The sequence below is a fragment of the Chiloscyllium punctatum genome, chromosome 47, assembly GCF_047496795.1.
Source record: "Chiloscyllium punctatum isolate Juve2018m chromosome 47, sChiPun1.3, whole genome shotgun sequence".
Taxonomy (NCBI): Eukaryota; Metazoa; Chordata; class Chondrichthyes; order Orectolobiformes; family Hemiscylliidae; genus Chiloscyllium; species Chiloscyllium punctatum.
In genome coordinates, this window is record NC_092785.1 from 10,026,777 (window position 1) to 10,052,064 (window position 25,288).

The window sequence follows — 25,288 nt, forward strand, 5'->3', positions numbered from 1 at the left end:
TAGAAGGAAGCCATTCAGCATGTGGATGCAATGTCTTATTGGAATTATCACCGGACTGTCAATCCAGAGATCCAGGTAAGGTTCTGGGGAACCGGATTCAAATGCTACTTTTTGTCGGATGGTGACAGTTGAATTCAATAAAACTCTGGAATGGAGGAGTCTAATGACCAAAAATCCTATGACGATTGTCGGTTGATTCGTGTCCTTTACAGAGAAAAACGACCATTCTTATTTTGTCAGGTCGACAATGATTCCAGGCACACAACAATGTGTTTGTCACTCATCTGTCCTCTAGGCAATAAACGATGGGCAAGAACATGTTGGCTCTGACCAGTGATTCCTTCATTCCCATGAATTAATTTTAAAAAGCCCCGTTTGGGACTGATACGAAGGAAGTGGAGGAGGTAGTTTAGCTCATTTTGAGAGTGAGACAATGCAGTAGAGGACGGGAGTAATTGTGCAGATGAAAGGAGTGACTTAATGTTGTGGTTTGGAATTCTGAAGAAATCAGAACATTTATTGGAAGCTAATTGGAAGGCTATGCCTATTTTCACCAACAATAACTAAAACTGGAAAACATTTCTGTTGAGTAATACCTAATCCACAGTAGTTAAACAACTCTCTTATTCTCTATGCAATCCAATCTCTTCCCTGGTGTTAAATTCTCTCCCGGATACTCTGTCTTTCACCTTCTTGCTCTCTCTCTCTTGAACTGTATTTAATGCATTATCTGAATTCACTCCTCTCTATCCACTCCCCATGTACTTAAACGTCTTCCTAGTAGTCTGCATTTAATCCTCCCCAATTCATCTCTCTATTCCCTTGTACTTAACCATTTCTCTCTTCCACTATATTTAACCTACGTCCTATTCCGCTCTATTCAATCCTGTCACTGTTACTTTACATTTCATATTCTTACAATTACTCTGAACTCCACAATTTTATTTAAATTGCACACATGACAATCTTTAGTCCTCTCGTTGCATTCAACTTTCTGCACATTGCTCTCCAATTAACTCACATACTATTAGTCTTCATTTAATCCTCTGCGCTCTGTGTGTACATGTCTTCTTTTCCCCTGTGTTTCCCCTATCCCTGCTATCCTGTATTCAACCTTCTCCTCATAGCACTCCAGTTAGTTCATTCTCAATTACGCTGTAATAACTGTCCTCCATCTTCCTCTTAACTTAATTCTCACACTGCTCCCCTGTAATCACCTCTGCCCTTATTACTCTGTATTTAATCCACTCACGTGTCACAGAAACCAGGAACCCGTCATTACATAGGATCTGTAACTGACCCAGCTACCACAAAACTGCTTTCTAGAGTGAGCAGAATACCCAATGTTCCTGTTTGTAGCTGACAGCCAATACTCCCTGATGGGAATATGTTTACAGCCCCCGTCAGGGAACTCATTCAATTTGAGCCATCTAGCTGAACACATTATTTTTTTTCCAGCTGCCCCTGTACTTCCTCTCTCCCTGGAAACCTGTAGTTAACACTGTTTCTGCCCACATATATCCACCCTGTCATTTTCTGTCAAATCCTTGGAATGTAGATGAGAATGAATTTCTTCAGCCTATCTGTGGTTCATCTATGGAAATCGTCGTCACATACGCCTGTGGAGGCCAGGTCATTGAATGTATTTCGGACAGAGATATATGGATTTGTTATTTGTTTGGGGATCAAAGACTGCGGAGATAAGGCAGGAAAATGGGATGGAAAAATAGAGCGTTCATGATTAAATTTTACAGCTGACTCGATGGGCTGAATGCCCTAATTATGCTCCAACAACATAAAAATATTGATGTATGGACACAAGCAGCGCTAACATAAAACAATATTTATATATTACATGTGTGGTTGAAACATACAAAAAAGTGCTGACATCCAGCTTTTTATAAAGTCTTCCCCTGACTTGCTCAGTTCGTAACACAGGTGTTTGAACAGAAGTAACCGTTCAGGTTTCAGGGTTCAGGAAGTAGAGGTCATAATATTTGGATCTTTCACAAATTCCCAGAAATGCACCACTGTGGGCAATTTGTGCACCATGTCCTGCTGTATTGTTCACTTGCCTTTTTTCATGAGAATCTCATGCTGATCGAGAAATATATCCAAACTGTGAGGGCCACGGAGCCACACCCACATCCTCACACACCCACCAACACAGAGACACACAAACACACCCACGCACAGAAATACAGTCAAAGTGAGATAGAGGAACATGGTGACAAACAGAAACAGGAACACACCCAATCTCACATACACACTTACACATGCAAAAAAAAATCAAATGAAATGATGGAACATACTTAAACACCAACTCCAGAAACAGTCTCAAACCCTCAAAAACACACACAACAAAACAAGCAGACTGCAGTTTGGGATCACACCAATACAGTGACACATTAATGCAGCCAAACCCACACAGACAGACACACATCCAGACAAACAGGCATACTGAGAGATATAGGAACATACCAATGGACAGGCAGAATGCACACGCACAGAAATGCCGTCATATTGAGATAGAGAAACAAATCTACACACACTCACATAAAACAGTCATGCTTTGACATGGGAACACATGTATACACAGGTACAGAATCAAATCCATGTCCGCACATATAGACATGAATTCAGAGTGTGTGACATTATACACCAAACAGCAAGAACTGACTGAAACATTTTGAGATACATGCATGAGCACATTGAAGCGTTTTTACAGAACCACAAACGTAAATACATACAGGCACAGAGTGACATTCAGAAACAAAGTGATGCACCCACAGACAGGCAGAGAAAGATCCTGGTCGGGGAACAGAAAGATCTCAGCACACATACAACCAGCCAAACACAATCTCAATAACACATTCACGGTGGTAAACAGGAGCACAGCCAGGCAAAAACACACACGTAATCCCACAATAATACACTTAAACTGAACGACAAACCCACAAGGAGTCGCAGAACCATCATGACAATATGACAGTAACACACAGAATCACAGTCGTACAGCCATAACATTGTAACCCGGAAAGCTGAGCAAACAGCATTCACACAGACAGAACACAGCAAACACACATGTGCAAAACACACAGATTCACAAACACACAGGCACATTAACAGACACATTAAAACACTCAAATTCACGGAAACACTCTCATGCAGACTGAAAAAACACACTCAAATAAATGAACACAGTAATGTAAAATAAATGAAATAATTGCAACACACATAAGTGGAATCGCACAAACTGTCACACCCAGGGACATACCCAAGCACAATAACCAGGGACACACATACAGTAACATTCCCACAAAAGCAATGAAGCAAAATCAACAGACAAATAAAAGGACCCACGAAAACTGAAAGGAAACGTCTTGTAGAACACAGTTGTCACAGGTGTAGGGGAAAAGAGAGAGAAAGAGGGAAACTTTTTATGTTCAGGAGTTGGAGGGAGATTCATTTGGAAAAAGAAATGATTGTTTGAACAAGGTACTGCCAGTTGTGTCTGTACGTTTTGTATTTTCCAAAATTGCCTCCTGGGGAGAAAAAAATCACTGAATATAGGGAGTGAAGGGTTGTGAGCTAATGCAAGTGAGCATGTGCTAAACTGAGACAGCAATTGTCTGTCATGTTGAATGTGAGAAAATGACACACTGCGCAAAGAGAGGGATAGTCAGAGAATGAGGTAGACCGCGTGAGAAAGAACGTTTGACAAAGAAGGAGGTGGACAGACAGCCAGATAAACAGATAGAGAGAGAGACAAACAGAGCAATATAGACAGTAGAGACACGGAGCGAGACAGACATAGAGAGACAGAGAGAGACTGAGCGAGAATCTGAGATATGGGAAAGTGCGCAAGACAGGGTTGAGAGGGACATAGACAATGTCTGAAAGAGTGGGAGTGAGAGAACGCAATATCCTTGTGATGGGAGTCGACAGGTCGTGAACTCATCGAACTCTGTACATATAACACAGTTTCAAAGGCAATGAACATGCAGTCAATAGATAATCGTCAATCTAAAAGCAATGCATAAATCAAAAGAAAACAAATGTATTTTATAGTTGCGACAAAACAATAGCAAGGGTGCGATTACAAACAGAATATTCCTCGTACAATGATCACACCAGAATCCGTGTATATAACACTTGGTTTAGTCACTTGTGATTTCAACTATTAAACTGGTAACCCAGTAAACCTCTTCCTGAATCTCCCACACAGCTGATTGTCAATTGACTTAGCTTTAAGTAATCTATGCAGAGCTTTCTTTTAAACCAACATTTCTGGTCTGCGGTGAACAGGAACTGTTGGCTCCACAGTAAAGTGGTTGACTAAATCTATCATTCACTTCAAATCAGCACACATCTAATATTCCACTCAGTTACAGGAAATTAGAAGGACTAAAATTAATGACAAAATTGAAAAAAGTGAAATAAAAGGTGTACTATTCCTAATCTCAGATTCCAGAACACACAAATAAATCTTTGGGTCCATTTTAATGCCATGTTGGGTGACAACAAAAAATGAACAAATTTCTTTTTTTTTGCTTACAGCCAAACTTCATAAGCAGTTTTAAAAACAAATTGGTGTGATTACATAAATACCTACAAGTTAACTATTAACTGCAGAAGCACAGAGAAGCCCACTGCTTATTTACTCAATAGCCAGAACCAAATTCACTCGAAATAGTATTGAAATCTATACATAAAAATATCATCGTTTTTAATTTTCCGACATGATGGCTTTGCTCAATTCCACGGTGGTCTTTAACTGAAATGGAGATTCCCAGAATAGATAAATAGCTTGGCAGACGAAAGTTCAATATCCCAGGCAATTCCTTCGGTATCTGTGATAATGGGGAATCTGCAGCGACTGCAATTTGAAACTAAATCAGTCATTCGCCCCTGTGTGAGGGGGATCACAATATGCGCATGTACCATTGTCAGTGGCAGTAAACTGAAGCGAATCTTCAGGCAGATACACATAAATTCAGTTGTGCAAGTCAATTATGCAAGAGAATTACCAGGATTTGCACATGCTGAAAATAAAACATCATTTTCTGCATGAAGCTCTTTGTGCAGGAAATATCTCTGAACTCAATGCCGATGTGATTCAATTTCAAAGCCATTCCTTTATACTTGCGAACATTACCTGCGGGACTGTAACATTACAACGTGATTCAATTCATTTCTAAAAGAATTTGAATGACCAGGTGATGACGGTGAGTGAACTCCCAATTGTGGCAGAATATTTTTCAAACTGAGGTTTATTGAATGAGTCCAATCTCAATAGATCAATAGCAGACATTGGAAAACACATATTGAGTTATTTCATAACATCCCTACAGCGTAAATGGAGGCCGATCGGCCCATTGAATTGACTCAGACCCTGCAAAGGGCATCCCACTCAGACCCAGTCCCTGGAACTGTCAGGGAGCAGAGCTAACCACTGTGCCACCCCACATGCCAGCATTGGCAAAGCAACACCATCCAGCCCACTTTGAAATCTCCTTTTAATTCATCTTGCCCTTGACTTTGACCATTTGGAAATTAAATTCTAGTTTTTAAGTAGCTCTCTGAGAACTTTCTCCTCAACACTGTGACTTCACTTCCCCATTTAACAGCAGCTGGTACCGTGAAGAAATATTGTTTGAGAAATGGAGACGACACATTTCAGGTTTTAACACATGCAACATCGAAATAGAATTGCTCACCTTGCATGGATGCAGCGTCTCAATCAAATATAACTTCGTCAATGAAGGCAACGTTTGAAACAAGTAAAAAATTCACAGAAAACCCCCTTCAACCGTAACGTAAGCTTAAATCAATAGAGATCCTCATACCATGATGAGACTATCCTGGAGATAGCTGAGATCTGACTCTGATGCACACATGATCTGTACAACAGCAGATGGGCACGAATGGTACCCACATGTATGGCGAAGAAACCTAAAACATTTGGCTGATGATGCGATGACACAGTTTGTTGGAAGATGGACAGATAAGCCCAGTGGAAAATTTGCACACACAAGGGTGCAAAAAATGTCAAATTCCAGAAATGTGTGTTCGGTAGTTAATATTGTCTACGTGCCCTGTAGTGATAGTGAAATGGGACTTGGTGTTAAGACTGATAAGGGACAGAAAACAACGAGCAGAAGAAACATATGCCAAAATCAGTTTGTCAAGTTGATATGAGCAAGTCCAGAAGGAGCATTACTTGAGATACAGCAATTGAAAATTTCTATCAATGACAGAGATCAATGTGTTACATTGGCGAGCATCATGTTTCGTGGGACAGGAAAATACAAGGATGACATAGGAACGCTGAAAAGGGGGAAGATATGTTCAGTGAATGATTGAACACCACATAGATTGTGTAATATAATGTGGAGAATGTGAGACATTGTTCCTTCATTTCCATCTTGGAAATATTTCAGGCCGTCAATAAACTTATAGATGCTTAACCTAGTCATAAATCGAAAGCCAAAAAGTACCATTTCTGTCCATTCAATGATTGCCATTGGCATTATTCTCTTGAACGTTTTACTTCTCTCAGATCTCTCTAAATTTGAGGTACAAACATTTGTTTGTGTCATTTCACTCCAACATCATGGAAGCCTTGCTCTCTTGCTGTCATTCTGGTCATTCAATGCTGCACTCAAAATGAAATCGACCCTCAACTCCCCAATATATTTTTCTGTTTTTCCTTTTTTATACAGTCAATGTCGGTGCTATTTTAAAAATCAAATGGCAGCAGTGGACAAACCTAAAGTGGCTGTCTGACTCAGAATCATCAGTCCTGACTTGACAGAATCAGAATGGTATGTTGCCTCGACAGTTCCCAGTGTCAAGCACATCCCAGAACAACTTTAGCCCTTCCTGGATGTGGGATGGGCGTGAGGTGGGACAGAGGCAGGCGTTGGCTAGTGTGGTAAGTGAAGACACAGAGGTCCTGGTCCACATTGACGAAAACAATACTTGACAGTGAAATAGCGACTCAAAAGCTGGCATCCTATCATTATGCACGCTTTTGATACAAGTGCATAAACTTTGACAAAAGCCTGTCACTGAGCCATGCCGTCAGCATTTCAATATCCCTGATACTCACCCGTTGACATCAGCGATGCTTCCCTGATCGGTCCCAATTAACAGCCCCAGTCAGGGAACTCATGCCCCATGTTGTGCAGCTGGCTGACCTCATTACCTTCCTGAAATCCATTTTGATAAAGCCATCATCATCTGCCATCATCAGTCCACTTTGATATTTCTTCAAAAAGCTCAATTAAGTTTGTGAGACATGATTTTCCTCGCACAAAACCATGTTGACTGTCCCTCATCAGTCCTCACCTTTCCAAATACATGTATGTCCTGTCCCTCAGGATATCTTCCAAAAACTTGCCCACCACTGACGTCAGGTTCACTGGTCTATAGTTCCCTGGCTTGTCGTTACCGCCCTTCTTCAACAGTGGCACCACGTTTGCCAAACTCCAGCCTTCCACCACCTCACCTGTGACTATCGATGATGCAATCATCTCAGCAAGAGGCCCAGCAATCACTTCCCACAAAGTTTTCGTGGACACCTGATCCTGTCTTGGGGACTTACATTCTTTTATGCGTTTTGAGACATCCAGCACTTCCTCCTCTGTATTATCGACCATTTTTCAAGATGTCACTATCTATTTCCCAACATTCTATACGTTCCAAGTCATTTTCTAGAGTAAACACAGATGGAAAATTCTCGTTTCGTAACTCCCCCATCTCCTGTGGCTCCAAAGGCGACCGTGCTGATCTTTGAGGTGCTCTGTTCTCTCCTTAGTTACCCTTTCGTCCTTAATGTATTTGTGAAATTCCTTTGGATTCTCCTTAACTCTGGTTGCCAAACTGTTCTCATGTCCCCTTTATGCCCTCCTGGTTTCTCTCTTAAGTATACTCCAACTGCCTTTATACGCTTCTCAGGATTCACTCGATCTATCCTGTCTATACCTGACATATGCTTCATTCTGTTTCTGAACCCTCAATTTCTTTAGTCATCCTGCATTCCCTGTACCTACAAGCCGTTCCTTTCACCCTGACAGGAAGATACTGTCTCCGGACTCTCATTACCTTATTTCTGAAGGCTTCCAATTTTCCATCCGACCAGTTCCTGTGAACGTCTGCCTCCATCAGCTTTTGAAAGTTCTTGCCTAATACAATCAAAATTAGCCTTCCTCCAATTTAGAACTGTTTGACTCTTACATCACTATCATAAAACTATTAAAATTATAATCACTGGCCCCAAAGTGCTCCCCAACTGACACAATAGTCACTTACCCTGCCTTATTTCCCAAGAGTAGGTTAAGTTTCGCACCTTTTCTCGTAGGTCCGTCCGCATACTGAATAAGAAAATTTTCTTGTACACACTTAACAAACGCTTCTGCATCTGAACACCATTACTCTGTATTATTCTGCATTTCATCATTTCTCTATTACCCGTTATTTTCCTCATAATTTACATTTCATCTATTTACAATTACTCTCCATTGCAGCCACACTGCTTAAACCTTCTCTCTGTATTCCACATTCTCCCTGTTACTCTCTAATTAGTACTCTCACTATTGTTCTTCGTTTCATCCTCCGTACTCTGTCTTATGTCTCCTTCCTTTTCTCCGTAACTGAACACTCACGTTTCTCCCATGTATTGAACAATCTCCTTAGTACTCTGTATTATTTCCTCTCAAGTTCCACAAATGTGGTAACCCCTCATCAAGTCACTCTGCATTTATACTTGCATAGTACATGACATTCACTCAGCTAGCACAAAGCTGTTTCCGAAAGTGAGCAGAACCCTTGACACTCCCGTTGATATCCTATCAGCCAGGACTCCCTGATTGTTCCAGATTAATAGCCACATTCAGGAAGCTCATCTTTAATGAGATCCATCTGGCTGACCAAATTACAATCTCTCCAAATTTTGTCTGCACTAACCCTCTCCCTGTGCCCCTGTAATCAGGATTGCCACACTTATTCTTTATGCACTTCTTCCCCTGTTACTTTCTATTAAATCCTCACCCTTTCTGTTTTTAAACCCCACCAATTGACCTGTATCCAGCTTTCTCGCTATTACTCTCCACTTAACCCTCTCCTATTGTCTATCTTTTCCTCTACCCATTATTCTACACTGAATTCTCTCCCTATTACAATCTTTAACCCTTTCTCTATCTGTATTTAACCCTGTCTCTTTCTCCAGGGCTCTTTAATTAATGTCTCCATCCACTCCCCCCATTCCGGATTAAGTGTTTTTTCCTCTGCAATAATCAGAGACTGAGTATCCCTGCCTGAATATTGCCCACAGCCGCTCAACTGTAACCACTGCTGCTCTGTGCTGCCGCCTCTCTGGCCAACGCTGGGAGTGCAGATTTATCCCAGAGTGCTGGAGGAACTCAGCACCAGCCGCTCATGGTCAGAGACAGTGTCGCTGGTTGGAAGAAGAAAAGCATTACTTTAACATGAGCTAATACAGTATTGATGTAAAAATAGGAACAGCCAGAATACACAACAACATTTACATAGAAGTTTTAAAAATTCTCATATGCAACAATATAGAGCTATAAACTCGAACATCTCCAACACAACCAATATTTAAGTTCCAATGCACAATAATATTACATTTAAACACAATCAGCTCTAATGCACAATGATATTTGTACAGACACAAAGAGCTCCAACATATAACAATACATAATGTATATTAGATACATAAACATGTAATAATATGTATATGAATGACTTGTAGGAAGAAAATGAATGCACTGCTGCGAAAGGTGCAGATGACACAAACATAGGAGGAATGGCAAGTTGGGACATTGCATGTGCTTTCTTAGGTACGGGGATGGTGGTGGTCTTCTTGAAAAAGAAAGGGTCTTCAGCTTGTTGGGGGGAGAGGGTAAAGATGTCGGTGTGTACCTCCGCCACCGTACTGAATCTAATTGCACGGCCAGGGAATCCATCCAGGCCCGCCGCGTTCCTTGTGTTGACTCTCAGGAAATCTGATCTGACATGTGCAGCGGTGAACGATGGAACAGGCGTGCCTGGGGCTGTTGGAGCAGGAGTGACTGCGCTACTGGGATTCTGCTCAAACCGAGCAGAGAAAGCATTGACCACATCAAAGAGGGACGTGTTTTGTCCGCTATCCCTCTCTGCTTCAGTTTACATCCCATAATGTTCTTTAGGTTTGCCATAGGCTGCGGGAATCTGTTTGGTCTGTGTGGCCCTCTTATGTGGTCTAGTCCTCCCTCTTAGCATCCCCGATGGCCCAGTGGAGGTCAGATCTGATTCCCTGTATAAGTCAGGCTCTTCCCACTTGAATGTTGCTCATCTGGTCTTCAGTCGGGAGTGGATTTCCTGATCCACTGAAAGTTTACGCTTGGGGAACATTGGATTGAATTCTTCACTCCACAGTTCTCCATGCATTTGCCCATGATGTCTGCAATCGTGGTGTTGTCTTCATCCAGGATTTCCACTGAGTTCTTCAACACGGTCCATTTCACCAATTCCAAACAGTCCCAGAGACTGTCATTCACAGCCTCAGACCAGCATTGTATTTCCTTTTGTAAAGGGTCCTCCCATTACAACTTCTGCTTGTAAGCTGTTTCCACATGTCGAAAGACGAATACCAGAGGACACAGCCTCAGAGTGGAGGGGCGACGTTTGGAACTGAGACGGGAATTAATTTCTTCAGGTGATTCAGCTGTGGAAATAATTGCTTCAGAGTGTTGTGGAGGTCAAACATTGAGTGCATGATGGTGCTGCCCCTTTACCAAGGTTGTGTTTCCTTGTTTTTTTTCTTAATGTGTTTGTAAATGCAATGGTTCTAGATGGCGAGTTTGGATGGGTTGCAGAGCCAATTTCATGATAGCTGACAGAAACTGCCTGAGGCCAAAAGGCTTTCAAACGCAAAATCATCTGCAATGAAAGGGGTGTGGCCAAATCTCCCACCTCTGATTATCTCTGGTCTGGTTTAGTTTGGGTAGGTGTTTGCAAGTTGCCAGATTTTTAAACTGCTGGTAAAAGGAACAGCGACATGGAAGAAATTGTTCCATGCTGATCTCTCTCTGACATCTCTCCTGCAAGACTCTGTGATTGATTTTACCCGTTTTGACATTGGGTGCTTATGGAGATTGTTGGAGGAATTTTGAACAATCGTTAAGTTGGGACAGTCTGTTGGGTTTTCAGATGAGTGAAGTGATTTTGCCTTCTGTTCTCTTTTGTTTGTGTTTGATTCGATACTCTGTAAATAAACTCTGTTTTATTTAAACCGATGAATGTTTATCTGCTCCATCAATCCTGGAATATCCACTTTACACGCACATAAAATCAGCAGATAAGTTAGGGTTTGGGCTACCATCTTAAAATACTTTTAGTGGGTCTGATCCATAACAATTGTATTAAAAATTGTGCAATATGGGTTCCTGGTTGATAAGGGAATCAAACGTTGTGGGGATAAGGCCAGAGAATAGAATTGAGAAACAGATCATTCATGATCAAATGACAGAGCAGACACGATGGGCTCAATGGCCCTATTCAGTTGCAACATTGTACAGCGGAATGATCCCATCTATGACAACATTTATGGACGGACACAAACAGCTCCAACATGGAAAAAGTGTATGTATCTCTTCCTTGTTTAAACATGGAAGAAACAATTGGAATCCTGCCTTTCATTGAATATTTCATTGTGTTATTTTTGTTTTCATTAGTCTTAGCTCCTTGAACCTTTGAGAGCAATATGTGCACAGAGAGCTGCCATAGAGTTCACATGTCCTTTTTCAGGAGACGGAGTCTCATGATCAGACAGAGACAGAACCACACCGAGAGGGACACAGAAACACGCCCACACCCTCACGTACACACATGGATATGCAAGCAGAAGGTCATCCACACACAGAAATGCAGGCAAATTAAGATATAGAAACATACTGACAAATAAAAACACATGCACGTGCACACATTCAATTCACAAAAATGCACACATGCACAATAACACATTCCAACTGAAATGTGAGAACACACCTATACAATGACTAACGAAATATGCCCATACCCTCACAACACACACAGGAATACAATCAAAGTCAAGAATGGGGTACAACTACTCACATAGGCGTGAGCATGTACGCGCACATGCACACACGCACGCAAACACATGACAACAGGCAAATTAAGACAGATAGGAACACCCCCACGTATGGTCAGAATGCATACACGTTCCCACACAAAGAAATACAGTCATACAGAAAGAGTTGAAGAAAACTACACACGCATACATGCACACACATACATACAGACAGACTGACGGAGAAAGGAACATACCCATGTACATACCGAATGCACACATATCCACACACACAGAAATACAGTCATACTGAGAGACAGGAAGACAGGCACAGAATCACACCCACACCCTCACACACTAACATAAACAAACTCAAAGTAACAGACATTACACACCAACCTGCGAGAATGACAGCAAATTCTTGTACATATGTAAAAACACATTCAAACACAGTTACGGAAGCATCACCACAACTAGAAATAGACAGAGTGACACACAGAAACAAACACAGAGAGATCCTGCTGGGGGCACAGAAAGTTCATGACTTCCGGACAGACAGTCAGACAGAGTCTGAACAACATATTATCTTGCTTAAACAAGAGCACAGCCAGGCAGAAACACGCTCCCCAATCCCACAATAATCTAATGACACTCAGAGACATACATTCATCGTTTCACAGAACGTACACACACAACCACATAGTCATTGAACTGCCATGCCAAAAACAGCATACACACAGGCACAAACACCACAGATGCACATGTGCAAAACACAGACAGATACGCAATCACTCAGGTACAGTAACATATGCCAACATAAAAACACCCACCTTAACAGAAACGATCTCAGACAGACTGAATAACATTCCCAAATAGATGTATGCATGAATTGAAATACTTCTCAACACACACAAAGGGAAAGCCACTTTGACATTCATAAACACAATCATAATGTGTCACATTCAGGGACATGTCCAAGAACAAATACTGAGAGACACGCAAACACAGGGAGATCCCCACAAAGGCAATGAAGACCCACCCCTCACACACACACACACACACACACACACACACACAGAGGGAGATCCCTACAAAGGCAATGAAGCCCCCTCCCCACCACACACGCGGAGAGCCCCAGAAAGGCAATGAAGCCCACTCCCTCCCAACACACACACAGGGAGATCCCCACAAAGGCAATGAAGCCCCCTCCCACCACCCGACACAAACACAGGGAGATCCCCACAAAAAGAAAAGAAGCCAACTCCCCTCCGCTCACCCACAAACAGCGAGAATCCCCACAAAGGCAATGAAGCCCACTTGCGCCAATCCACACTCACAGGGAGATCCCCACAATGCCAATGATGCCTCCTCTTCAAACACACACACAGGGAGATCCCCACATAGGCAATGAATCCCCCTCCCACCACCCACACACACAGGGAGATCCCCACTAAAAGAAATTAAGCCACCTCTCCTCGCCCGACACACACAATGAGATCGCCACAAAAGGAAATGAAGGCCCCTCCCCCCCCACACACACAGGGAGATCCCCACAAAGGCAATGAAGCCCCACTCCTCCATCCACAGTTGAATTCCTCCAAAGTCAATTAACCCCCCTCCCCTCCCCGACACACACATGGAGATCCCCACAAAGGCAAAGAAGCCCCCTTCCCCCATCCACACACACATGGAGATCCCCACAAATGCAATGAAGCACCCTCCCCTTACCACACACACGGGGAGATCCCCACAAAGACAGTGAAGACACCCCGCCACGCACACACACAGGTAGATCCCCACAAAGGCACTGAATCCCCCTCAACCCCACAACACCGCCCCACACACACACGCACACACACCCACAAATGCAATGAAGCCCCTTCCACTTCCACACACATGCGCACAGGTATCTCCCCAAAAATGCAATGAATTACGCTCCGTCCACCCACCCACACGCAGAGAGATCCCCAAAAAACAGGCAATGAAGCCCATTCCCCACCACAACACACACATACACAAGGAGGTCCCCTCAAAGGCAATGAAGCCCCTCCCCCCACACACAGAGAGATCCCCACAAAGGCAATGAAGCCCCACTCCGCTCCCACACACACACAGCTACACAGGCACCCTCACACACAGAAAGGGAAACGCGTGAACACACTTCCCGCCCAGCCACAGGGAGAGGAATGGGAGATGACCAAACTCCAGCCGACTTACTTACAGTAATGTATCAAAGTATTGCTGGCTGTAGCCGTACACTTTGTATTTTACAAATCACTGTTTGGGGAACGATCAGTGAATGAAGGGATTAAAGTCAATGCAAGTGACATGTGCTGAACTGAGACAACATTTGTCTGACATGGTCAATGTGAGATAAAGACAGACAGCGCATGAGAGAGAGAGAGAGACAGAGAGACAAGAAGGAGAGACATAGAGGAAGACAGAGAGACTGACAGACAGACAGATAGCTAGAGAGAGAGAGACAGAGCAAGAGAGAAACAGACAAAGGCAGACAGAACGAGACCGAGCGGGAGAGACAGAAATAGCCTTATGAATGAAGTAGACAGAAGGTGGACGCAATAAACACACTCAAATACAAATGTGCATTTAACAATTACCCATTCATATGACCAGATCACCGGTACACAGAACATTGATCTTGTTGTTATAAAGTGTTTATTGTGAGCTGAAGAGAGAGAGGCTGACAGTCATCATGGTGCAGGAGGGACTGAAACAGTCCCTCCCCCCTGCGCCCCTGCAAGGAAAATTCAGAGACACCTCCTGCTATAGTCTTTAACACTCATCCGCAAAGCAGTCCATGAAGACAAAATATTCCAGCTGAACCCATCACTCACACCTGTCCATCACTTGGAATTAATCCTGCAGCCTCCTTCCATCCTACCCTGCCCCGGATAGTCACCTCTTGCTCCATGACCTGCTGTCCACCTTTCGTAACTTTCAGTATCATTGAAGGGGAATGCAGATAAATTATTGCTAATGTTTTGAGGGATGATGTGGGAGGAGCGCTCGGCTGACCAAGGAAATGCGGGTTTGATGGTACAGTTGCATCAATCACGATTTTCTGGGCTGGCTGGGCGATCAGAAAAGAAGGGCTGAATGGCCTGTTGCTGCTCATTGTGTGCCTCCGTGTGTGTCAATCCGACAGTCAATCAAGGATAGAAGCATGCTCCTGAGCATGGTGAATGGTGATCCATCCTGTTACTGCCCCCCGCATCCTGCACTGGGTGTTATAGTCAAATTCTTGTGCTTGTGTTGGTGGAACCCTGGGCGTACATCTGCAATTCCTGCACTGGGAACACTGCGGCTGCCTCTGGAGCTCTCTCAGTTGTTTTGCTAATTTATTAAGTGATGAATCTACATGACCAGTTGGTGCACTGCATTCCTGAACTTCGCTCTGAACTTGGGTAGAGTCACTGCATAAAATAATGTGTTTGTGCTGCAGCTGAAATCCTTCAGCATTACTCCAATGTATAAAAAAATCATGTAAGAACTGCCATTCCATTGATACCTACCTTTAATGAAATTGTACAAGACTACTGCACCTTGTATGAACCACAGAAGTATGAAACTGATGGATATGGTGAACAGGGAAATCACCGACTTCCTCCGGCTCTCCATCTTTGTGACTGTCTCCCTTCCTCTGACCCATCAGGCTCTTGCGTACTCGACTAGCCACTAAAATGTGCATTACCGTCAGAGTGTTCATCCACAGAATTAACACGAATGCGATTAAAGGGGTTAAAATTATATCGAACCACTGAAACCCCAGCCACCTGGGATCAGTAAAGTAACTTGACTTTGTTCGGCTATACCACTGAACATTGTCAATTATCCTCCCAGGTTGAAACCGAAAATAATAGGGAATATTTTTTGAACAGAATGGAATGCTGGTTGCAGCCAGAGCCACAGATAAGGCTTTCTCTGTCCAATATGTTCTCTTCAGTTTCTGACAGGAAATGGCCACAAAACGTTCAAAGGAGAAAAGGACAGTGAACCAGACAGAACAGTCTGTGGCTGCTCGAGATAAGGCATAGACAGCACTACACACAGGAGTGATATTCAGGAAAGTCCCTGAGTAGTAAATGAATTTGTATTGCCACAGAATAATCTCCGTGAGAATGAACTTGAGATCCGATGTTGCCATGGCCATCAGGCAGCGCATTGTGCAGTTAGAGAGGCCGCATTTTCCCCGTGCGAGAACCAAAACCACCAGAAAATTAACTGACAGACAAAGGAAGTAAAATTCAAATGAGAAATTGATGATCTAACATTCTCTGTTTCGGTTCAGAGAGCAATAGAAGATCTCAGCACCGAACTGAGGGAGCTGGGAGTGTTCAGATTTCGAGTTTGAATATGACATCTTCAATGGCCTGACACATTGCTTGAAACAGCTCAATCCTGTGTTTGACTAATTGTGGGCAGGCAATCAACAGATGCAGATGGCATCATTTTTAAGATGAAAGGGAAGAGGTTAAGACGGGGTCTGAGCAAGATGTTTTCACACAGAGAGTACTGAGGGCGTGGTAATTCATTGCCTGGGAGATTCGTGGAAGCAGGAAACCTCACAAACTTCAAAAACTGGATGAACACTTGAAGCGTCACAGTATTTGAGACTACATGCACAGTGGTAGATGCTGGCGCGGGTATAGATTTCGTGCAGCATTGATAGCACAAACTGGATGGAACGAAGTACCTCTTCTGTATCGTTGATTCTACTATTCTAAGAATTACTTCTGGGGGAAGATTGGGTAGTGTAGCATTTTAATGGAATAACTGAAAGGGATTTGAATGCTGAAAACATGAAACAGAATCAGATATAACTGGCAAAACCCAACAGTTATGGCAGCATCTATGGGGACTGAAACAAAGTTAGTGGAATCACCGTTCATCAGAGTATTTTCATCTAAACATGGGTCATTGAACTAAAAACATCATATCAGGTTTCTGCCCACACTATACCCTATCATTTCAACCAAAAACACAGGGATTCGTTTCTGACAGGGAAATGAGGTTGAAAGTGTTGATATTCAACTACAATGGAACATTTGGTAAACTGCTCTTCACTTACATAGTTGTAGTCATGAAGATGTACAACACAGAAACAGCCATGTAGCCCAAATTGTTCATATAGTTCAGATATCCTAAATTAATCTAGTCTCGTAGGCCCCTATCTTCCTCTAAAATCTTTCTAAACATTTACCCATCCAGATAACATTTAAATGTAATTATACCAGCCACCATCACGTCCTCCAGCAGATCATTCCATACATGCACCACCCTTTGAAAAAGTTACCCCTTAGGTCCCTTTTAATTTTTGCTCCTCTCACTGTAAATCTATCTGCTTTAATTTTGGACTCCTGCAACCCATGGAAAAAAAACCTTTCCACTTACCTTGTCAATGCTCATTATGGCTTTGTAAACATCTAATATTCAGCCCTCAGCCTCCTAAACTTCACGAAAAACAGCCACAACCTACTCAGCATTTCCCCATAGCTCAAATACTCCAATCCGGGCAACATCCTTATGAATCTTTTCCGAACCGATTCAAGTTTCAAGGCATCCTCCCTTTTGTAGGAAGACCAGAAATGCACACAATATTCCAAAAGTGGCCGGACCAATGTCCTGCACAGACAGAACATACTCTCCCAATTCCAACATTCAGTGGTTTGAACAATAAAGGAAAGTATACCAAGCGTCTTCTTCACCATCCTATCGACTTGAGACATCATTTTCAAGTGTCAATGAACCTGCACTCCAAAAACTCTTCTTTCAGCAACATTTTCCAGGACCTTACCATTAACTGTACATGTCCTGCTCTGGTTTGCCTTTCCAAAATGTAGCACTTCACATTCATCTGAATTAAAATATACCTGACACTCCTCAAACAATTGTCCCATCTGATAAAGACCCGTTGTAAACTGAGAAACATTTTTCGCTGACCTCTCCAACTCTAATTCTAGTGGCATCTGCAAACTTACCAACTGTACCTCCAATGTTCACATCCAAAGCATGTCTATGAATGAGGAAACGCCGTGGATTCCGCACCGAACCTTGTGGCACACCACTGGTCATCGACCTCCAATCTGAAAAGCAACCTTTCACTACCACATTCTGTCTTCTGCCTTCAAGGCACTTCTCTTCAAATGGTTGTGTCTCCATTAGTTGAATATAATCTAACCTTGCTCACGACTCTACCATGAGAAAACTGATTGAATGCCTTCCCAAAGTCCATTTCGATCACATGCGCTGTTCTGTGTCAACAATCCTCTTCGTAACTTCTTCAAAAAACAGAGTCAGGTTCGTGAGTTAAATTATCCCATGCACAAAGCCATGTTGACTGTCTTTAATCAATCATTGCCAATTAAAATACATGCAAATCCTCTCCCTGAGGATTCCCTCCAATAACTCCTCAGATACACCAGTCTATAGATCCCTGGCTTTTCCTTACAACCTTTCTAAAATAGTGGCACCACGTTCGTCTACCTCCAATTTTCTCACCTGTGATGATCGATTATACAAATATCTCAGCAAGGTGCCTCGCAATCACTTCCCCAGCTTCCTAAAGAGTTCTAGCGTACATCTGATCAGTTCCTTGGTATTTATCCACGTTTATACATTGTACGACATCCAGGACCGCCTCGTCTGCAATATGGCCATTTTTCAAGAAATCACCAACTATTTACCCAAATTCTGTATCTTCCAAGTCTTTCGCCACAGTAAATAATGATGCAAAGATACTCAATTAATATTTCCCCCATCCCCACCATTTCCACACATCGGCTACCTTGCTGATCTTTGCAGGATCCTATTTTCTCTTCAGTTAGGCTTTTGTCCGTAATATATTTATGAGACCCCATTGTTTTCTCATAAAACCTATTTGCAAAAGCCATTTCATGACCCCTTTTTGATCTCCTGATTTCCCTCCGAAGTGTACATCTTTATACTTTTCTAAGTATTCGCTCGACCTCTGCGATCGATATGTGACATATGTGTCCTTCTTTCTCTTTCCAAAAGATCAAATTATTTCGTCATCCAGCATTCCCTACACTTACCAGCCTTACCTTTCAACCGAACGGGAAGATACTGTCTCTGGACTCTCCTTTTCTCATTTTTATGGGTTCAAATTCTCCCCTGTCCCTTTACATGAGAACATCTGTCCCCAGTCAAACTTTGAAAGTTCTTGCCTACTACTATGAAAATTGGCTTTTATGCAATTTCAACTTTTAAATCCGGTCTATCTTTTTCCATCAGTGTACTAAAACTGAGGGAATTATTGTCACTGGCTCCAAAGTGCTCCCCAGCTCACAACTCAGTCACTTACCCTGCCTTACTTCCCAAGATTTGTGCCGTCTCTTGTAGACCCATCCACATACTGAATCAGAAAATGTTCTTGCACACACTAACCCAATTCCTTTCCATCTAAACACTAAACACTACGGACATCTCAGTCTATGTTTGGAAAGTTAAAATTCCCGACCATTCCCACTCTATTATTCTTACAGAGATCAGAGATGGCCTGACAAAGTTTCTCTTCAAATTCCCGCTGACGGTGGGGAATGGGTCCACAATACAATCCTAATTAGGAGATCATTCCTTTCTTATTTCTCAGTTCAACCAGAAAGACTTCCCTGCACCTATTCCGAGGAACATCCTGTAAGTACAGCCATAATACCATTCCTTATCAAATACGCAACTTCTCGTCTTCCCCATTTCTTGCTCCTCCTTTCTTTCCTTCCCACAGCCTTTGTATTCTGCAACATGAAGCTGCCAGTCCTGTCCGCCCTAAGCCACATCGGCACAATTGCTATGATTTCTAAATCCCATTTTTTTTTAACCATTTCCTAAGTTCATCTGCCTTCCTCGTTTGAAATCGTGCACTGAAATAAATTCAGGTTAATTGATCAGTCCTCCCGCCTTCTCTGCTTTGTCCCTGCCTGCCCTGATTGTTTGACCACCTCCTTTTCCCAAATGTACCAGTCTCAGACTGATATTTTTCTCACTATCTCCCTGGGTCCCACCCAGTCCTCTGGTTCCCCGCCCGCACCAAACACCGACCTTATTATTTTAAATCTACCAGCTCGAGCAAATCACCCTGCAAGTATATTAGTCCCCTTCCAATTCAGATTCAATCCGTCCACCTGATACAGGTCATTTCTCCCCCAGGTTCCAGTGATAACAACGTGTGAACCCTTGTCCCCTGCACCAGTATTCCTCCCAAGCATTCATCTGCTCTATCCCCCTGGTCCTACGCTCACTACCTTGTTGCACTGAGAATTGTCCAGGTATTACTACGCTCAAGGACCTCCTTTTAACTTCCTACCTAACTTCTTACATTCTCCCTTCAGAATTTCATCTTTTTTTACTTCCTATGCCTTTAGATCCAATGTGCATAATGACCTCCTGCTGGTACCACGCCCCTTTGAGAAAATTCTGCACCTTCTGAAAGAGATCCTTAATGCTGGTAGCAGAAAGAGAGCACTCCATTTTGATTTCTCACTCCTTGGCCGCAGAAGCATCTATGTGAGCCTTTAATGACGAGAACTGATCGTTTGGAAACTGATGTACTGCTTGTTACATTAGAGCCAGACTTGGTACCAGAAACGTGGCTGTTCGTGTTGTATTCCCCTAACAGTCTATCACCGCTATGTTTTTCACAAGAGCACGGTTGTTTAAAATGGGTGTAGCCACCAGAGACTCCTGCACTACACACCTTCCTCTCCTACCTTTCCTGGTGGAAACCCATCAAACTGATTGTATCTGTGGTTATTCTCTCTTCCTATAAGTGCTATTCGTCACACCCCGACCTCCGATAAATTCCTCATTACCTCAAGCTGCTGCTCCAATCCAATCCATGCGATCTGATGGTATTCACAACCAAACATACTAATTGTGGATCCTAATTATCGGTAACATGGAAACTGTCAAGAAAATCCCACATCCGACAGGAAGATTATATCACTCTACTAAAGGCCACCACTGCAGCTGAGCAATCTGCGAACCCAGAAAATATCACTGCCTTACTGCGCTAAAAGGCACAGCTCCAGGCTAACTTTTTGCCTATGCTTTTTATTTTCATATTTTCGTCAAGAGACAGACCTCAATAAAACATAAAGCCAAAAAGAACTCACTCTACTCACTTTGGTACATTTACACAAAAAGAAATGTCTGCAAGATTACAAGTAAAACCTGTGCCATGAATTCGACCACACTGTTTCCTCCAAGGTCAGTTGCAATTTTCGTGTTGTTGCTTTTTCGTAGATGCACTCTGATTCCCAGAAATACATGAACTCAAAAAGCAAAGGCAGTCGCTGTGCAGATTCAATGCAATGGCAAAAGTGAGGACTGCAGATAATGGAGGTTGAGAGTCGAGTGTGCGGTGTTGGAAAGCGCAGCACATCAGGCAGCATCTGAGAAGCAGAAAAATCGACGTTTCGGACATTCCTGATGAAGGGGTTTTGCCCAAAACTTCTATTTTCCTGCTTCTCGGATGTTGTCTGACATGCTGTCCATTTTCAGCACTTCACTGCTGTGTCAGTCAGCAGTGTAGGTGTCTCTGTCTCTCTCTTTCACTGGCCATGTGATCTCTAGCTTTGTCTTTCTCCATCCTTTTTAAATTGCCGTTTCTTGGTCTTTCTTTTCCATAAATTTCGAAAGCAATGCAATAGCTTATAAAACAATAATTACTTTGCCTGGAGTTAATGGAAGTCAGCTCTGCCATCGAAGATCACCAAAAAAAGGAGCAGCTCTTAAGGCTGCAATCTTTGCCCTTCCCCATATAGAATTATCTAGAATTGGCTGGTCACTACAATTCAAAAATCATGAGTTGTTGCACTGGAGAAGACGTTATTATTTGACGGCTCATGCTAACAGATCTGAGAAAGGTTCGTTTTATCATTAAAGGCACAAACCCCGACAGAAGCCCCGTCTGTGTGAGGATAAACTGAGGATTTGTAAACTCACTGAATCCCTCATACTTTGTTTTGTGAAGTGAACAATTCCTTGTCATGTTTAACAAATGTTGTAATTTTTTTTGTACACTCAGTCATCAAATAATGCAAAATGCAAATCGAGAACTGTGACTTTTTGATACATTCTCTGCGTTACCTGACTCAAATTGTTTGGGGCTGTGCTTGTTGATATTTTTTGAATAAACGACATAATGCAAAAGAAAACAGGCAATTCAGTGCTGCAATTACAGAGTGTGACAGATCCAATCCTTTGTATAATGAAAATATAATGTGGTAAAAATTCAGTCTCTCTGACTTCTAATGTGTTTTGATTATGTCAGGGATAATTAACATTTGAAGTGATAATCCAAATACTCAGCATTTCATAAACAGTACAAGATTTCACAGTACTCCTTTTAAAAAAAATATTAGTTTTTTTTCATGAGAGTAACTAAGCAAGGTAAGCAATACTAACCTAATGAATTATTAAATCCTGAAATTCCAAACTTAGTTAATATTATTCCTCCCCATGTTGAAATCACTTTATCCACTGCAAAAATTATGAAGCAACAAAAACTTCTTCAGTGAACAACTGGAAGGGCGCCGTAGTCTACTGAAATTCAACTGAACACTTCACCATGTCCCAGTGGTGGAAACTGACAACATAGAAACAGGCTATTTAAGGCACCAAGCGAATTCACTTTCACACGCCTCAGTCTTTCTGCAATCTCACAGAAATGCTCGGAAGTTATGGCACTGCAAGACGTCATTCATGTCTGCATCAACTGAATAAACTAGCTACCTGCTCTGATACAACTTTCCAGCGTCTTGTCCACATTGTTGAAGGGTTGTACACTTTACATGCAGATCCAAGTTCCCTTTGAATGAGTTAAGGTTTGACACCTCAAGCCACCATCAAAACTGGGCAGTGAATTGCAGTTGCAACATCATCTTCGAAATGAAATGATAGGCCTAAATTTTCTTGATAATCCTCCCATTAATTTTTCTCACTCTGTGTCTCCTGGTAAATGGTCCTGCATTCTGGGAGACAAGTCTCCATCCAAGACCCTGCTTGTTTTGCACATCTCAAACACGTCAAATCTCATTCACATCTGTTTCGTTAAAATCCACCTTTCCTAAATGCTGCAGTAATTTTAACGGACTAACACCATTCTTGTAAATCTCTTCTATACTCTCCACAGTGCAATTCTATCTTCGCTGCTCGGTGATGACCAGTACTGTGCACAAACCCACAACTGGAAGCCACCCGGTGTCTCATGTAGTTCCAGTATTACAGGTCTGGTGGTGGGGAGGGAGGGAATTTGTTTTGCGTTGGCTGTGGTGCAGAGTGAGAAAGGAGTATGTTTGGGAGGAGTAATATTGAATTACATCTCAGTGTGGATATCTGATCAGGATCTGGTACATATAATAGACTTGAATGGATATAGTAGGGCGCAATCTATTTGACGTGTGGGGGTAGTGTATCAGTTCCTCCGGAGTAAGTCTAAGTGTTAAATCGCCTAACGTCTTTTCTAACACCAGCTGATTAATTAAAGATCAAGCCAGATCGTCGAAGAAATCCAGCCTGATGGATCATAACTTTATTTGTTTTGATTTAATAAAGTGATCACTTGCTGAATTATAAACGCACAATGCTGCAAATATTGGTTCCACAAGAAAACAGATTTATTTCAAAAGAAGTGACGATAAAATAGAATGAGAATCTAGATTAAATTGGTGCTGGAAAAGCACAACAGGTCAGGCTGCATCCGAGGAGCAGGAAAATCGACGTTTCGGGCAATAGCCCTTCAGCAGGGCTTTTGCCTGAAACGTCGATTTTCCTGCTCCTCGGATGCTGCCTGACCTGCTGTGCTTTTCCAGCACCACTCTAATCTAGACTCTGCTTTCCAGTATCTGCAGTCCTTGTTTTTACCCCGATAAAACACAATAAACCAAACAACGTACTTGTTCTGCAGATTCAAAGGCAATGAACACAGAGGAAATGTATAACTCTCATTAACCCCAAACCAATAGAAAAATGAAGCAAAAGGACATGACTTTTATATATTATGTAAAACACGACTCCCAGTGTCGTTAGAAAGAAACAACCCTCATATAATATTCACACCAGAATCCATTTATATAACAATTGGTTAAATGCTTGTGATTGTCACTTGTAAACTGGAACTGCAATGGATTTCTTCATGGAGCTACCACACAACTGAGTGTCAAAGTAGTCAGCTTTAAACCATCGCTACAGAGATTTTTTCTTGTCCCAACAATTCGACCTGGGACAACATTTTCATTCGAAGGCAATGCAATTTACTGAAGCCCTCATTTCCTTCGCATGAGCATAGAGCTACACATCCAATCATTTCCAGGTCTGACTGGAACTAAAAGAAATGACAAAAATGATATCAGTGAAAGCAAATCTTTCTCAGTTAAGTGTTTCTTCCTCCATCGCTTATTCCAGAACTCTTCAACAAATCTTACAGTCTCCATTAACACCATGCTGGTTTGTAATCATCAAAAATAAACACAGGTTCACTCATGCACAAAGCCATTTAGCCGAAAGCCAAACCTCAAACGCAATTTTTAAAACAAATTTATGTTATTGCAGACATAACTTCAACTTCAGATGCACAGAGAAGCCTACTGCTTGTTCACTCAACAAACAAGAACAACATGCAAATTAACTGATTTTGCAAACTCGACATAAAAATACCACGGCTTATATTTTTGCAAAGTGATTCAGTTTATTAATTCCACCGAAAATCTTTATCGCCTTCGACTAAAATGGACATTTCTGGATGGTTCCCAGAAGAGAGGAATAGTTTTACAAGCAATTCCTGTGGAATCTGCGAAGATGTGGATTCCACGCAGTCCCTGTAATCTGAGACTAAATTACTGATTGTCTGCTACTGTGTGACCTTTGGGCACAATATGGCCAGGTATCATTGCCAGTGGCAGAAGAAACCCGCAGAGAATCCTCAAACAGATTCACACAAATTCATAGGTGCAAGGCACTTACTAGGAATTGTTACAAACGGAAGGGTCGTGAGAAGTACTTTCCTCACACCATAAAGTGAAAACGTCATTTTCTTCCTCAATCACTTTGTGATGTCAATTTCACTGTACTCAATGCCGTGGCGATATCATCTCAAAGCCTTTCATTTATGTTTGCTGGCATCGTCTAGGGGACAGTTACATTAAAATATGGTTC